The sequence below is a fragment of the Hippocampus zosterae genome, chromosome 17, assembly GCF_025434085.1.
Source record: "Hippocampus zosterae strain Florida chromosome 17, ASM2543408v3, whole genome shotgun sequence".
Classification (NCBI taxonomy): Eukaryota; Metazoa; Chordata; class Actinopteri; order Syngnathiformes; family Syngnathidae; genus Hippocampus; species Hippocampus zosterae.
The window spans coordinates 4,851,657-4,867,789 of NC_067467.1; the positions used below are offsets into that span (position 1 = coordinate 4,851,657).

At 43.8% G+C, this 16,133-nt stretch overlaps 1 long non-coding RNA gene across 3 annotated transcripts in view; it reads right to left on the reverse strand.

The window, feature by feature from the left end:
* Positions 1-16,130, reverse strand: part of LOC127589294 (uncharacterized) — a 25,415-nt gene extending 9,285 nt beyond the window's left edge. Inside the window, exons 1-2 of one of the 3 annotated variants that reach the window (XR_007959345.1) lie at positions 16,058-16,130; positions 11,575-11,665 (exon numbers count right to left, since the gene is read on the reverse strand). This is a non-coding gene — a long non-coding RNA (uncharacterized LOC127589294). Of the gene's footprint in view, positions 1-11,574; positions 11,666-12,958; positions 13,097-15,788; positions 15,907-16,057 lie in introns of those variants that run through there. The other 2 variants (XR_007959346.1, XR_007959347.1) reach the window with 2 other exon arrangements.
* Positions 16,131-16,133: the final 3 nt, after the last annotated feature.

Sequence of the window (16,133 nt, forward strand, 5' to 3'; positions counted from 1 at the left end):
AACGGAGGGACTCGAATGTGGGCGATCCAAGTGATCATTGTGAATATTAATGCCCCCGGAGTTTGTTTGGGGGCGGCCGCGCTGGCTCGTACCTTCCTGGCCGCCATAAATAAGCGTATGCAACTTTGCGTCGCATAGCACCAGAGGCCCGAAAGTAATAACAATGCAAACATAATGGACACCTTCCTAATTATGCCTCCCTCAACACCACGGCGCGGGGAAATTGCCCTCTCATTGAAAGCAGCGACAGCCCACCGCGGTGAAATGAAAGCCCGAATGGAACTCGACTTAGATGGCGATGACCATGAACGGCCGGCGGGAGGAGGCGGGGTTGGAGGAGGAGGGGTGTGGGGCGTCTTCAGATACAACAACAAAAAATCCAATTTAGGTTAGAAATTTAGATCGTTGGAAATAACAATCACGGCTCGGCGGCCATTTTGTTCTTTTTGATGCGGAGAATTTAGACATGCCATCACACTCACAATCTTGTGTTTTTTTTCTACACATGAGCATGCACACGCTCTCACATAAACGCAATCACACTGCAGCTCGCGCACGTACACACACACACACACACACACACACACACACAGACACACTTATTTGTCAAGTCACTGAAGAAAACCCGTATCTCTTCAGATTACCCAGAAGGAAATTACACAGTGCAAAACTGCTGTTGGGACTGCATCATCCCAATGAATGGACGAAAGTAGAAAAATACCCGGATTAACGAGCACCACAACAAGAGCCGTCACTTGGTGAATTTTTAACAATGTGCCGCGAACCAAAATTTGACGTATGAGGTTTGTCTGCTTGTGACAGAAGGTCCATTTTTAACCTGTGTATCCATTTTTTGACAACCGTTTTGCTAAGTATTGTGCCATGTGGTTTTTTTTCTCCAATTTGAAATATGTGCCTTGGCTCGATAAAGGTCGGGAAAATACTGGACTAACCTAGCGATCGGACAACCGAGACTCATTAGGCCACGCCTCTTAAAGGCACACACCTAACAGACAAATACAACAGTGCAATACAAAAGCAGTTATTCTGTGTCTTTTTATACAATTATTACTATTATACAATTAATAGTATTCGTCGTGACCAAAAGAACGAGATCCCGGATACAAGCGGCCGAAATGAGTTTCCTCCGCAGGGTGTCCGGGCTCTCCCTTAGAGATAAGGTGAGAAGCTCGGTCATCCGGGAGGGGCTCAGAGTCGAGCCGCTTCTCCTCCACATCGAGAGGAGCCAGATGAGGTGGCTTGGGCATCTGATTCGGATGCCTCCTGAGCGCCTCCCTGGTGAGGTGTTCCGGGTATGTCCCACCGGGAGGAGACCCCGAGGAAGACCCAGGACACGCTGGAGAGACTATGTCACCCAGCTTGCCTGGGAACGACTCGGGATCCCCCGGGGAGAGCTGGAAGAAGTAGCTAGGGAGAGGGAAGTCTGGGCTTCCCTGCTAAAGCTGTTGCGCCTAAAGCTGTTGATGGATGGATGGATGGACAATTAATAGTTATTTTTCGATGGCAAAACAACAAAAAATAAAGGGGGTGGGGGGGGACGGACTCTAAAAGGACTAATGGCATTTTCAACACATTTCATTCATTCATTGGGACAAACACAAGTGGAAAAACCACCACTGCATCATAACAGGTCTTTTAGTGATACGGTGTCATCTCTACCGAGTTGTTTTTGCTATTTTACGGCACAATGCCAAGGTCTCTGATGAGACGCTCTGCTGTTTTTCCATTTACTTCCACCACACTTCACTGGCAGCTGCGAATTGGAAAAAAGACAGAACATTTCTCACGGGAGGTCTCGTGGGGTCACTTGTCGTGCGACGCCGGCGTGACGCGACGCTTCCCAAGAACAAGATGCGGACAAAAAAAAAAAGGGGGGGGGGGGGTGATGCTCGTCCGAGTGCAGCGGGTGCTTTTTGACGGCATGAGAAAGATCTTATTACGGAGACGGATTGAGACGGAAGCTCCAATATCCGAGGGAGGTGCCGATAAGTGGTGTCCTCTCTAACCGAGTCGCAGAGGACTTTGTAGGTCAAATGCACATCTAAAAGTAGAGAAATAAATCTTGAAATACTGGAAATGTATACTTCTTTTAAATGTATACTTGTTTTAATTCCGTAGGATATTTTAAAAAAGATATAGGACGAACCAAAATTTTATCGTTATTAGAAATCTCTTTTTTAAGGACTAAAAATGTAGCAGACCGAAGCTACCATTTTTTTTTTCTTTTCACAATTCTCATGTGGTGTTGTGGGTCAAATTGACCGTCTTAAATTTTACAACCCCTCCCCCACTCACTGGGGAAAAATTATGTGCACTTTTAATTTTTAAACAAATATTTTTGGGAAATGACAAAGCATTTTGGGTACAGAAAAGAAACAAACATCAGAAAGTCTGTCATCAACTGACCGGACGGCTGACTTTTAATTAGGTCGCGATCAGTGATTGGTGTCCTCCGCACACCAGCAATCGCTTCGTTTCACGCGGCCATATTATTTCTTTGATGTTACTCTTTCTCGCGTGGATCTCATTTATCGAGACTTTTAAGATGGCGGCCAAAAAGCTCTTCATGTATAATTGCTCTGTCTGGACTAGGAGACTTCTTTTGTCTGCTGTCCTTCAAAACTGTCAACCTTTGTAAGCCTCCTGTTACGCAATATTGCTCCTGGGTCAAAATGACCCGGGACTTCATTTTGAGGAACAAAAAAAAAAAATCCCCACGATGAAGAAAAGCTGCAGGATATTAGCCTCTTCTTCCTCATTTCCCTTCACATGTGTCCGCACGTCACGCTAAAATTAGAAGCTCAAAAAAAGGTCAGCGGACGCTGGATGGCATCGCGGCCTTCTGTCCGCCACTCTTGCGATGACAAGCGTGCCAAGTGGCGCGGGGGGCGCCCGTGCACCGCCTCCGGGTGCGGTGGGCCGAAAGGTCACCATCCTCCGAGAGTTAATATTCAAATGGAAGCGGTCGCCGTGCGTACACAGCAGCTGGGGCCCCAACCGAGTCAGAGAAGTTGGGCAAATATCTCACTGCAAACGTGACACTCAAATGGCAGGCGCAAAGCGCAAAAATCAATTTTCCTTTTCAGCCCACCGCAACGTGAGTCAAAAGCTTAATCCCGCCGGCGACTCATCAATTAAAAGAAAAATACAGGCCCGTGACCTCGCGCGAAAATGATCTGAGCGCAAATCTACTCTAATGCTTATGAATTATAAAGCATTACCTACACCTCAGTGGAGGTTTAGGTTTTATAGATATATATATATTTTTTTTTATTTATGGTTAGGTTTTTAACTTGTTTTAGTGTTTTACATACCGGCATATAATTTTTGAACAAAAAAATACAATGTAAGACAGTGGACATGTCCACATTTGGGAGTGGATGCAAAGGCTTTTTTTTTTTTTTTTAAATCATTCAGATTTGCCACCCTACATTCATGAAAATCCCGACAATGAGAATGAAGGTGCAACAATTCAACGCCAGCCCCAACCCAGACAAATCAACAGACTTCAAGTATTCCAAAGTGGCCTCGTTCAAAGCCCATCTTCGCGGAGGCGAGCCCGAGTGGATGACTCTGAGCTGCACACGCGGGATTAGAAGGCATCTCTCTCTCTTTCTCTCTCAAGTGGACACTCGGGTGGTCGACTGGTTCATAAACATCTCTGCTGTTTTGCTTTGCAAGGATGAAATGCTTTCACTTCTTCACAAACTTGGCTTCGGTGTTCAAGCCTGTCCCCAGTGAGGGTTGAAATGAAATAGGGCTTTTGAGCTGAAGAAATTGCTAGAATTTTAAGCAAATATTCATTTTTTTAAGACATGCATGTCAATGGCTATGAATGAATTTGAAAGTGTTTAATAAGAAAAGTGCATCTGTGTATGGCACAAGACCAAACAGCACTTCACTTACTCAAAGCCACAACAGCGTCAAAATGTTAGCGCGGTGCGGAGATTCTTTGAAAGTCCTCACACACGTCAATCAGCAGCCCTGGTGTTTGGGATTATCATTATTTGGTACAGGCAAGGCACTGGCAGGCTCGACGGTGGAACGAATCATCCCCACCATGACCTTGCGCATCCTGCTCAGTTTGCACACCCCCACCCCTCGGCCTCGGGTAAATGTTGCCATTAGCATTTTGACATTTGCGCTGTGGAGCATGGGGTATTAAAACCCACGTTTGCCATTGAGCCCCGGTCAGCGGTGTACTCTCATCTTTTTGCAGACGCCATTACACAAGTTGCTATTATCGCTATTTTGATTTACAACTGCCTGAGGTCATTTTTCTGCCAATCTGGGTTATGGTTTCAAAGAATGGTTTGGGTTTCAAGTCCCTTATTCGAAACCCAAAGTATTTTAATATTAAAATGAGACGTAGATTACCATGTTAGCTTCCCAGGTTAAATAGCCACCAACTGGCTAGCCTCCACATGCTAGCCACTTGCGAACCAGATTTTATTTTACACCTTGCGGACCGCTGAATGCAACATGCTAAAACAGGAACCTGCAGTAACGATTAATGACGTAACCTGCATTAGAAATGTGAAATCTATTCCTCCTCTTGGTCGGATACAGTGAAAGTAATTCAATATGGCGAGACGTCGTCCTAAGAAACTTCTCTCCAGGGAGCACTTGGCGACGGCCGTGTAGGCGGGCCTCACCTCTCAACCCATTGTGTGAGCATATACGTGTGTGTACGTGTGTGTGCGTGTGTGTGTGTGTGTACCCCATCGATAATTAACCCAATTACAAACTGCATCCAAGCCATAGCATTATGTTGGAGGGATTGCGGTAAAGAGCCAAAGGCGTAACGCGTAGTTGCTAATTAATGCCTACTTGAAATAAGAGGTTCAATAAATTCAGATTACCATATGATCCACTATTATTAAAAAGTTTGAAAATTCTGCCCCTAAGAGCAGAATTTTATGAAAATTGATCAGCGTTTCTATCATTACCACACACATACAAAGTCTTAAGAAGCTATGCTCAAAAAGACACAGGAAGTCTGTCCTTTAGGTTTGAAGCAGAGTAGCATTTTGGCTAGGTAGCATCCTCCAGAATGTTGGTGGAAATTCAGCCCCAGAAGAAAGTTGCCATCAAATTAGGATGATTTGGAGAAAGTAAGCCAGGCCTATCACGAGTAGACCGACACACAAAAGTCTCAAGAAGCCACCGTACAGAAAAGACACCGGATGTCAACTGTTTTGGGCGACGGTGGCCTTTCGAGGCTCATTTTTGACCATTTCCAAGAACTCCCAAAATCGTAATTCAACTGTACAAGGTCAGCGCTTGCTCAAACTATTTTGTGTGATAAAGGTCCCAAACTGAAGAGATCACGCATCAGGATGATAAAGTCAACCGGGACACCGTTTTAACACAACCGGCCCAAATACATTCCTCTGAGCTTGGCAGTGTAATGGCCTCTCCTGTCATGCGGCAGTCTCGTTACAGTCAATGGCCAATTAGAGACTTCAGTTAACAACCACTCTTGCTTGCAGTGATGCTGTCGGACGCGATTAGGTCCCGAGAGCTCACACTTCAAACCTGCAGTGCTCGGAATGATCCCGTATTAGCCTTGGTAATATGGAGACTTGCGTGAGCACATGACAAATTTGGTCTATGTGGTATTCCGTTGTATGCCCACGTGTGTGCCTTATCAAGAAGCGCGACACATTTATTCGATTTTATCGACATAGTCACCCTCGAGCGGTAAAATGTCATTTGAAGGAAAAAAAAAATGCGGCGCCGCTGCGAGTACCGACCTTCCCATTGGCGCCACGGACCACGGCGTGCTCGTCCTCTGGGGCGGCGTCATTTATCACAGGCAATGCTGATAAATGGAGGTGAAGGGACAAGATTAAACAGATGAAGTGAGACCGTGCACCCCGCAGTGCAGAGAGATGCCGCGCGTCATCACGTGAGATACCTTTGGCCTGGTTTGGGACGTGTGTCCCCAAATGATGAAGGCTTTCTGTTACATTTTTGATTGGGGTTCCTGACACTTTGTGTATCCTGCGATGAGAGACAGCCACCAAATTTTGTCCCAAATGGTGAAAAATGGCATTGGGGTTAATGCTTTTCAAATTTTCCAGTAGGCGAAATTGAGTGAGCTCTAATACGTCACATTCAGGATTTTTGACCTGTGCTCGCAAAAGATGGCGAGTGACAAAATTAGCGTAGTAAATTAGAGTCAAAACCTCAACACAACTGTGGGATTCCTTTTTCGCCCCTGTGAAATTACACAATAACGACAGGGGAGTGTGTCTGAGTGTGAGTGTATGTGCGCAAATGGAAGAAATGGATGCAGACAGAAGGTGTGAATGAATCAGGGGAGGCGGGGGGGGGGGGGGACCGTTACATGGGAAGTTCTGACATGAACCCGGTGGAGGTGCCAACAAGTCATTGACAGATGATTAGCATGTGTCATTGTTATCCGGGGGACATGATAGCACTTGACACGTGAACGGAACTTTCCAGAAGAAGAGAAGGTGGCGAGTGTCTGGAATGTTCCATTACATGGGAGGTCACTAGGAACTAGCGTGATTTCCATGTAATCCAAGGAACACACAGATGAAGATCAGTGCACATGGAAGTAGAGTCCAATGCCCCACAGGTCATTTTAGCAAATATGTGGCCACAAAACTTTCATTTTTCTTTGATTCCACCTCTACCCCACTTCGAAACCAACACTGGAAAAGAAGTGGCAACAATTCAACATTTCCAGCAACAGTGCATTGTTATTAGCATAAAATGGCTGATTACTCGTCGGCGTTCGACTACCTTGAACGCCGACATATCCTAACACGGATATGGGACGCACTTGACATAAATAGCTGGAAAATGCATTGAGAAGATAGCAGGGGGATACATTAGCCTGCTGTCAGAAAACACTTCTATGACTTTTTTCCCTTTTTTTTTTAACAGAAGGAAGCATTGCAGCAAAAGACCATTGATCGTTAACATGTAATCACAGTTGGCCGCTTTAGAGGGCATAAGACTAATTGGATTGCTGGTGTCGCAGATCTTAATCAGGCGAGAGCGTGGACAGCAAGACCGTTCATCTTCAGCACCGACACACAAGAACGATTAGGCCACTTTAAAGTCCTTCGCGCCTCTTGCGCTGCGATATAAATTTGCAAAAGGCCGAGATTTGCGCTCTCCGCAATCAGGACGAAGGGAGTGAGGTGTATGTAGTGAAGTAGAACTAGCTTGTAAAGCTGATTGCATGAGGAGGATAGTGCTACATGTTAACAGCCTGATGATTAATCAAAGTGAAACTGCGCACAGGAGCTTTTTAATCACCAGTTCACCATCGAAAGAAGCTCAGATTGGATGTAACAGGTGTTACAACATTCCTATTGCAGGTTTTCATCATATCCCATGATAATGTGTCACAAATGAGTAAGAATGAATCTTCTATCTGTAAGCCTTAATCAAAATGGCCATGCTAGCATGCTAAAGTTAAGACTCGCCTCAGGGGGTTTCAGCTAAATCAGAAAGTGGTTAATCACTTATGACGTAAGAATAATACAGATATGGCTAATAAAGCTAGTTAGCTAAACAATACAGCATGATATAGGAGTGATTAAAATATATTTAATAACAATATATTTGAATATTTTAATATATGTATATTTTTAATCACTCCTATATCATACTGTATTGTTTAGCGAGCTAGCTTTATTAGAAGCTTAATTCATATTAATATTAAGTAACACATTTCCCCATTGTATGGACACATTAATTAAGACACTAAATATTTGTTGTACAGCTCAACTCATTTCAACTCAACTGTATTTATAGAGCAAGCAAAAGTAAAATACTCAGTCCCTGTTCTATTAATACATGATATGATGTTATATGCTAATGTTAGCTAAAGTAGCTTTATGGGTACCAAGAGTGTAAATATACAACATTCATATGTTGTGTTCTTTTTGGGAAATGAGCCAGACAGACGAGTGAAACTAAATTAGCTTGAACAAAACAAACCAAAAAAATCTATGACAATATAACAGTACATTTCTTTTTATGACCGTGCAGTATCAATAGTGAGTCTTCTTTTCAAGAAAATAAAGATTTAACATTGTTTTGTATTGATTGCTGGTTTACCTCATGAAACTGGGTGCTAGCTTTGCAGCTGTTTGACTTTTTTTTTTTTTAATAAAGTGTGATATCCTTTCATTGAAAAGCAACGAGTGTTATTTAAGCCAAACACCAAGAAAACTGTTATAAAATATCGTGACTTTCAGTGAGTGGCCATTCAGTATCGCTCAGTTTGATGGGAATATTTCTCGAAAACGAGTGTAGTAAATTGAATGCGGGGCTATTACGTTTTTCCTGATTTTGCCTCCATTTGCTCAACGACCAAAACAATAAAACAGTGTGTTAGCAGTCCTGAAAGAGACCAATCTGATTAGTTTCTGAAAAAGATTGCTTGACGTAAAGGAAGCGTGCTTGTTCAGAACGGGGAAGGTCGTCCCCAGCAACGGGGGGGTCCGGAGGGCGCATTTGTTTGTACAGTCATTACAAACCTCTCCATCCTCGGCCTTGTTGTCTTAGTGGCGGCATCCCCCACCCCCCCAGGCGCCTTTCATCTCCATCGTCACGGGAACAGGAGCCACAAGGGAGAGGCAGTCGGCAGGAAATTAGACGCATGACAAGATAAGAGGCAGCGTTCTGTCTGTATCAGTTCCCTGGCAACTGGCGGGAGCAGCTGGGGATGACTAAGAGGAAAAAAAAAAAAAGGTAACCGCTGATATGAGCGCTGCCTTTGTCTTCTTTAAATCCCATCAAAAAAAAAAGTCTCAGACTATGCTCGAAGCTAAACTGCAGCAAGGCTATCTGGACGCATCGAGTCAATACTTCGGCGCGGGGCCCATCGCTCACTCCGCTTTATGGCCTGGTACATGAGAGCGGTCTGATAAAATGTTATTAAAGCTGCCGTCCCGCTTCCCCACCACTGTAATGAAAATGAAACTTCAACAGACCGCTTCTTCTGTGATGCACTTTGGGAGATGACGAAAAAGTGAGTGAAAGACGGTTAAAGTTCAAAAACAGCATTCAAGTATGCTGGATAATGTGAGGATACAAAGCCCCCGTTTCATCTCAGCAGTGCGGTTCATTTCAGGTTGGCACGGTATTCAATTTATGGCATTTTCATTGTAGAGACTCAACAACCTTAACCCCGAAGTCACAGGTGTCAAACTCAAGGCCCGGGGGCCAGATCTGGCCCGCCACATCATTTTATGTGGCCCAAGAAACCAAATCAAACACGTCAACTTCCGTGATGCTTGCTAAAATCTGAGCCAAAATTCAACTTCTCATATCTAATAAGTAAGAGAGATATTATAAGCATTTTCCTGTTGCCAAAGCCCTCATAACAGTGACTTAGACAACAGTTGAATAAACCGTTATTCGTGACTTCTTTATATGGTTTCCGAAGAGGGGTTTGAAAGAAAGAAAAAATAACGCACTGTGATTCGGGCGACTAATCTTCGTGATCGTGTGAAAGTGATCAACTGAAATGTGAGAGCACAATGATGAGGAATTCTATCAGTCGTCACGTCTCCTCGCTGGAGATTTCAAACAGAGAAAGGTTGCAGTGATGAGGGCGGGGGGTCCTTTTTAATAACAAGGTGGCGATACGGTAATGAGCCGGCGGGCGAAGAAGCGGCCAGATAAATCAGTGTGACGCGCCAAATCAACAAGAGAAAAATGACCATCTGCTCGCACTGACAGGCTGATAAAATACAAGAAGGGGTGTGAAGACCAAGGGTGTCCAAGTACTGTTGTCCACATGAAGTTCTGGTGAACTCCCAAAACGCTCGACACCCCCCCCCCCTCCACCACCCTCCTTTGACCTTTTGGTTTTGACGGTAAAATTGATCCACGGTGAAGTCACAGCAGGATCATGTAGAACATTTCGGCATCAATGCTTGAGAAAAAAAAAAAAACGCTGACCTTCAAGCGCATCGCACGGTGGGTGATCGGTAAGAACAACAAGTTTTTGACAAACCATTTGACATTTAGCTCACCGCTTACAGCCTCCGCCATTGTGCCTCTGCCAACGACAAGCTGGGCGCCAGGGCGAGGGTACGAACTACGATACCTAAAGTGTGCTTCCTCCACGCCATTTCCACGTCTAGTATTTTGCACAAATATTTTCCATCCACTGGATTTTTTTGTCAAGTACCAAGTATCATTTTCTAATATTTGTGTCTATTTTTTCCCATGCATGATGTGTTCATTTTTCATACATTCTGTATTATCTATTTGATTATAACATTTTTTGACAGCGTATTTTACTCCACTATGTCCCTAATCTTTTGACTGATGCCGCTCCCATTAGCAAATACCAGCCATATTTCTTGAGGATTGTAATATAATACTTAAAACTATGTGTGGGTGAGAGCTATTAGCCATGGAAGTAGAGAGAGAGAGAGAGAGAGAGAGAGAGAGAGAGAGAGAGAGAGAGAGAGAGAGAGAGAGAGAGAGAGAGAGAGAGCACACTAATGACTCGGCAAATAAAAGCACGTGTGACAAGTCTTTTTGCGTGTGCACTTGTGTGTTGTCCAGCATTGGCTTCAACTTATAAGTAATGTGGGGAAAACAAACAAACACACACACACACAAACACACGCAAATGCTTATTGTAGCTGCCAGATTGGCTCTTTTTTTAGTTGTGACAAAGTTGTTCTTCTTTTCTCAGGCCATACGCAGTAGCAGGATAAATAAGTCGCAGAGATCTGCTGGGGGCTGTTTTGGCTCCAGTTTGAGCCCAATTAGCTCTTTTCCTATTTTTCTCAAAAACAACATTTTTGAAGAACTTATTACCTGCCGGACAACTGTCCAAAGTTACTTGCAGTTAATACTGGCAATTAGTAATCTAAATGGGAAAAACTATTTGCAAATATGTCAAAACATTGCAAATTGTCAAATTTTTTGGGTGGTGGGGGGCGGCGGGGTAAAAAAGGATTTCCCCCCCCCCCACAACTGAGCCAGTGAGAACTTCTAACTCAACTTTTGCCATTTTTGCAAGGTCTTTATGTTTCCAATTAAATCGGGGTGGGCGAGCGTATTTTTGTTGATTTGTATGGCAGATTTAGCGTTTTGCCCCTGCCCACAAACATTTTTAATTAGGTCAATCAAATTTGATTATTCATATTTTTTGCATTACATAGTTTAAATGTAAAAACTGTAGTCCAATAATGGTCTATTCAAATCTATCTCGATTTCATGCACGACAACAAAAACATTCAATCATTTTGTTTGTTTGTGGCTCCATCGGTGCTGCCGTTTTATTGAGCGATTCGAGTTCAAATTTTTTTTAGCCATAACTCTGGTGTTGAGCGGCCTCCTGGGAAGCCAGTGCAGCTGATGAGCCCTGGGAGATACCGTGCGCCTCCCCGGAGGGTTCGGGCTCAGCTGGCACTCAGCTAAGCGTCCCGTAGGAAGTGTCGTCCTCGCCGGGGACGCTTAGCCAACAACAATGCGGTCATGGGTGCATAGATACAGAGGGGGCGGGGAGTTAAAAAAAAAAAAAAAAGCTTATGTACGCACCTGAGCCGTCGCGCTCTCACGCTCTGATGCTCCAATGGTCACATACGGCTTCGAGGAAAAAGCTGCCATGGAAATCACATCTGACTTTGCTCTGAGGAGGAGGAAGAAGAAGAGGAAGAAGAGTTGAGGTCTGCCTTTAATAAACAAGAGCGCACAAGGAAGGTGAGGATGGTCATGTCAAGTGATGCAAGTTTGCAGGCTCCATGCCAGCAAGCAGACAAAACTAAAAACGAACATCATGGATGGAGATAATAGCGAGAACAGCAACATATTCGGGTGTGGGTCGCATCGGTGACGTGCGTGAGGTTCATGGCTGGTGACGCTTTGATCTTAGTCAGATTAAAAGATTTATCGGCCAAACACAGAGTGGTGCATTAACTTCATCTTACGAAAGTCTGCTAGCTTGGATAATCATCTTGAAAATAATTAAAAATAGTTTCAAGAACTAAAGAAATACAACCTGTTTGAATGTAAATGACCCCAGTGGACAATCAAAACAAGATGAATGAATGTTAACTCATTCACTCCCAAAGACGTTTTTAAACGTCTTTTCAGACTTAGTCCATAATTGACTGGTACTGAATGAGTTAAACAATCATTATCAAGGGTTCAGCTCGAATACGCTTGACGTTGTTCTCCATTTATGTGAAAGTAATCCCTCTTAAATATATTTTTTTCTTTTTGCCTGAGCAATACAAAACGTGAACTGCGTAGCCCGTCAATATTTATGCCTCGTAATGTTTTGTGTTTTTTGTTATTCCAAAGTGTCCCTGGGTGTCTTGAAAGGCGCTTATAAATAAAATGTATTATTATTATTATTATTTTCTCTCGTCCGCCCAAAAGAAAACAAAATGAATCACTTTGTTATGGCTGAACTGGTTCTCTCACAAAAGTAGATCTCGACTGGAGTTTGGTTTTTCATTGCCGTTTGTAGCCATAGCATTAGTTAGCATTTTCCTGTATATTTTCTCAAAAACCTTAAAGTCTTAAAGTTTTTGAGGGAAAACTTTTAAGATTGTTTTCACAAACGTATGGATTGATTCTTCTTTTAAATATGCACATTTAATGATGGAAGCCTGATTTTGTTTGGGGGGTGGGGCCCCAATAGATTTTCTCCTTACGCCACGTAGCCGCAAATCAAGCCAAATGGGTGACAAAAGAACAAGTCAGGACATTAATCGTGTCACTCGAGCCAGTCTCGGATCTCAATATTCCATTTGACATCACACAAGTATAGATTCGTCCTCTGCCAGTCTCTCCCAAATGAGTTACTGAAGCTGTCTTAGCTTTGCTATGTTTCCACTAGCGGGAAAGTCCTCACTGAATCGCCGAAGCATGACTAACAGTACGGCTCCATGATGTTGTCGTCGGCAGACGTGCTCACCGTTTGCGGAGAACAAAGCGTGGGTGTCACTCAGCCCCGAGTGCAACGCCGTTTTGTTTGAACTCTTCGCCACTCCACAGCGGGTGTGGGCGAGCGGCTCAGGAAAATACAGAGGCTTTTCCCCGGTGCGCGCCGAATTGGAGGCTACAACATGAAATCCACTGCGAGGGAGTAGGGGGGGTGATAGTTCTGGCCATTAAGTGAATGTCCTCCTCGGGATTCTGTCGAGTCATGGTTTTTCTGCTAAGTGCTAAATTAGCATTTCAATGCTAATTCGCGGCAAGTGTCAATTAGCCAGCCTGACCCGTTGCGACATTCTTTGCTCGTGTCTGGTGATTTCCGCAGATATACGTTGATTCATTGTCATCCTCTGTGTCGTTTTATGAGCTGCATATTCACAAGCGATGAGTTGATCGTTTACAGTGTTTCTCTGCAGGGATTTTACACAACGTGAGGAGGAAGCGGGAGAGAAACCGTCGTCTCGCATGTTGGGATGCTGTTGCCCAATGAATGCAAATCAGATGTGAATCTGTGACCGCGCTATGATTGATGGCCGTTACGGTGACTCCACACGTCTCGTTTCCACTTGCCGTGGAAATGAAAATTTACATCTGAAGCGCACGACCAGGAGATGAACTTTGTTAATTTGGCCGTGATTGGACAAGCTGTGTGAGAAGAGCGAGTGCTGCGACTTTCCGCACGGGTCTCAGATTCGTCGATATCAAGCACGCGCGCTCAGAGATTAGGGTGAGAAACCAAGGAGAGGCAAAGCGAGCAATGCGGAGATAAGAAAGATAGGGAGGCCGCTAATCCTATTTGCACTCCCTTAAATCGACGTGTGGAGTGGAAAAGGGTGTTATTAGAAAAATAGGACTTGAAGAGATTGTCTGGTGACCCCGTTTTAAAAACCGAAACCTATTCCTGAAAGTGATGTGAAGTCGTGTTGAAGCCCCTTGACACTTTGCTTGAGTAACTTTAACACCGTATTGAAACTCTCATTTCCAACCATAAACTGGGTTTGTCAACTCAAATTTAAAAACCTAACCTTGAAACCGTCACGTTTACTTGGAGCTTTAGCTTGGAACACTGAACCCGTCTTAAAAACCCTACTCAAAAAGCAAAAAGCGTGTCTTGAACCATCATTTTTAACCACCAACATCATCTCGGAGCCCAAATGACAAAACCTAAACGTGGCTTTAAAGTACACATTTAAAAGCAAAATATCACCAGGACACCATAATTTGAAAGCATAAACTTGGCCTGATGCTCTAATTCAAAAGTCGAATAATCTTTTGAACTCCGATTTCAAAACCCTCATTTTGGTTTGAACCTTTGATCTGAACCCTCGACCGCTGCTTGAAATTCTAATTCTTCCACTCGGAAGCTGAGCGAGAGTCTAAAACCTAAGCTGGGCGTGAAAACCCTACTTTAAAAACCTATTCTTATATTTAAAGCTCATTTAAAAGCAAAATGTTGCTCTCAAATCCCCCATTTAAACCCCTAACCACCCTGGCATCTAGACCAGTTGTACCGCCTCAAAGAAAGGCTTCCATTTGGAAGATGAAAACATACGAAGCAGGAAATATCTGCAAAGAGATGACTGTAACGGGATGAAGAAGACCATTGTATTACAAACACACGACAACATCCCTTAATCTCCAAGGAAAGTGACAAAAGACCAGTTTTTTCTTCCGCCTTTCCCCGCGGCAAGAAGAAGATGAAGGGCTCGAAGAGGACCTAATTCCCTTCAAAAGATGCCAACGGGAATAAAGAAGAAGCAGAAATACTTGGGCAAGTGCCCGTTGGAGTCTCATTGCTTCTCAAGGACGTTGCACCATTCTGCAAGCCCCCTCCCACCCGACATCTTCACCACCATCGTCATCATCGTCTCCACCCCAACATACAAAAGAATTCCCAGCAGCATTTACGTACATATTCCAGCTAAAGTGACACCACCAACTAGTGGCCCGAAATGCATATTACAGCATTTATCATCAATGTGAAACTCTAACCCTGGCTCAAAACCTTACTTTGAAACATTCTTTGTGTCACCAAAATCCCAGACGTCCTTTGATTTGGACTGACAGCTGCCGAGGCAGCACTCGGCCCAGTAAATACTTCAATTATATCTTGATGGCCTCTCCCTGTCCATCTCTGTCACGGTGTCTTTTGAAGCCAGTCCTGACGTCTGATAAGTTGTCGAGTGCCAACTGAGAAACTCACGAAGGGTCCGAGAGGAAATAATGTACATTACTGTGGGAATTATGGGGGAAAGAAGCATCTGCACTGCCACTAACCACCTTCCAACCAGCCGCCGAGGCACCAGACATTACGAAAAGACTGCGGGATTCTCTCTATGCTGGCAATGTGGCAAAGTCACATTGAGCGCGGGTCATTAACTAGATGATTGGTGTACAAGTGCAGTGTTTAAAAAGTTAAAGAGAGAAGGGAAAAAGGGTCCCTTTACAGATGTGCTTCCTGACAGCTCTGCAGCCATACAGCAATACATGGACGAAATACAGCTCGACACTGAATAAAGTCATGCTAGAAGTCAAAAATTGTAAATGTAAGACGGTTTAAAAAAATGAATTAATGACATTCTGGACTAAAAACTACATTTGAAAAGATATTGAAAACCCCGCTTTTGTCCGTTGTAATGAAAACCAACAACAATTAAAAAGGAATACCTGTACTTCTCCAGTCAGGTTTTGGAGCGAGAGCGGGGGAGGGGGGGTGGACAAATTTAAGTCTGTGTGATTGACAACTAGACAAACATTATATTAGAGGCACTACACATGCGTTCAACTTTGATAAATCGGCATTACTTTACTTTTTGTTGGTCGTCTTCACAGGTAAACCGGATTTTGGATGCATCCAAGCAGGTATAACAAAACGACTTCAGACTTGCATGTGTGACACGATACGGGTACTTCAAATGGCGTGTGACGTCACAACATACTTCGCTGCCAAACCGGAAGTGTATTTCTTCGCCAAAAAGGTTAAATGTTTTAAAAGTAATACCACGCATAGTATGCAATTCATATATTAAATGTGTATATATATATGAATGTATTCAAAGTATAATGAACACGAATTTACAGAAACTTTGGTTACGGTACTGCGCTTGTTGGGTAAAGCAGGCGCCGCGCGCCATCTAACGTTGAGTCTTCACACG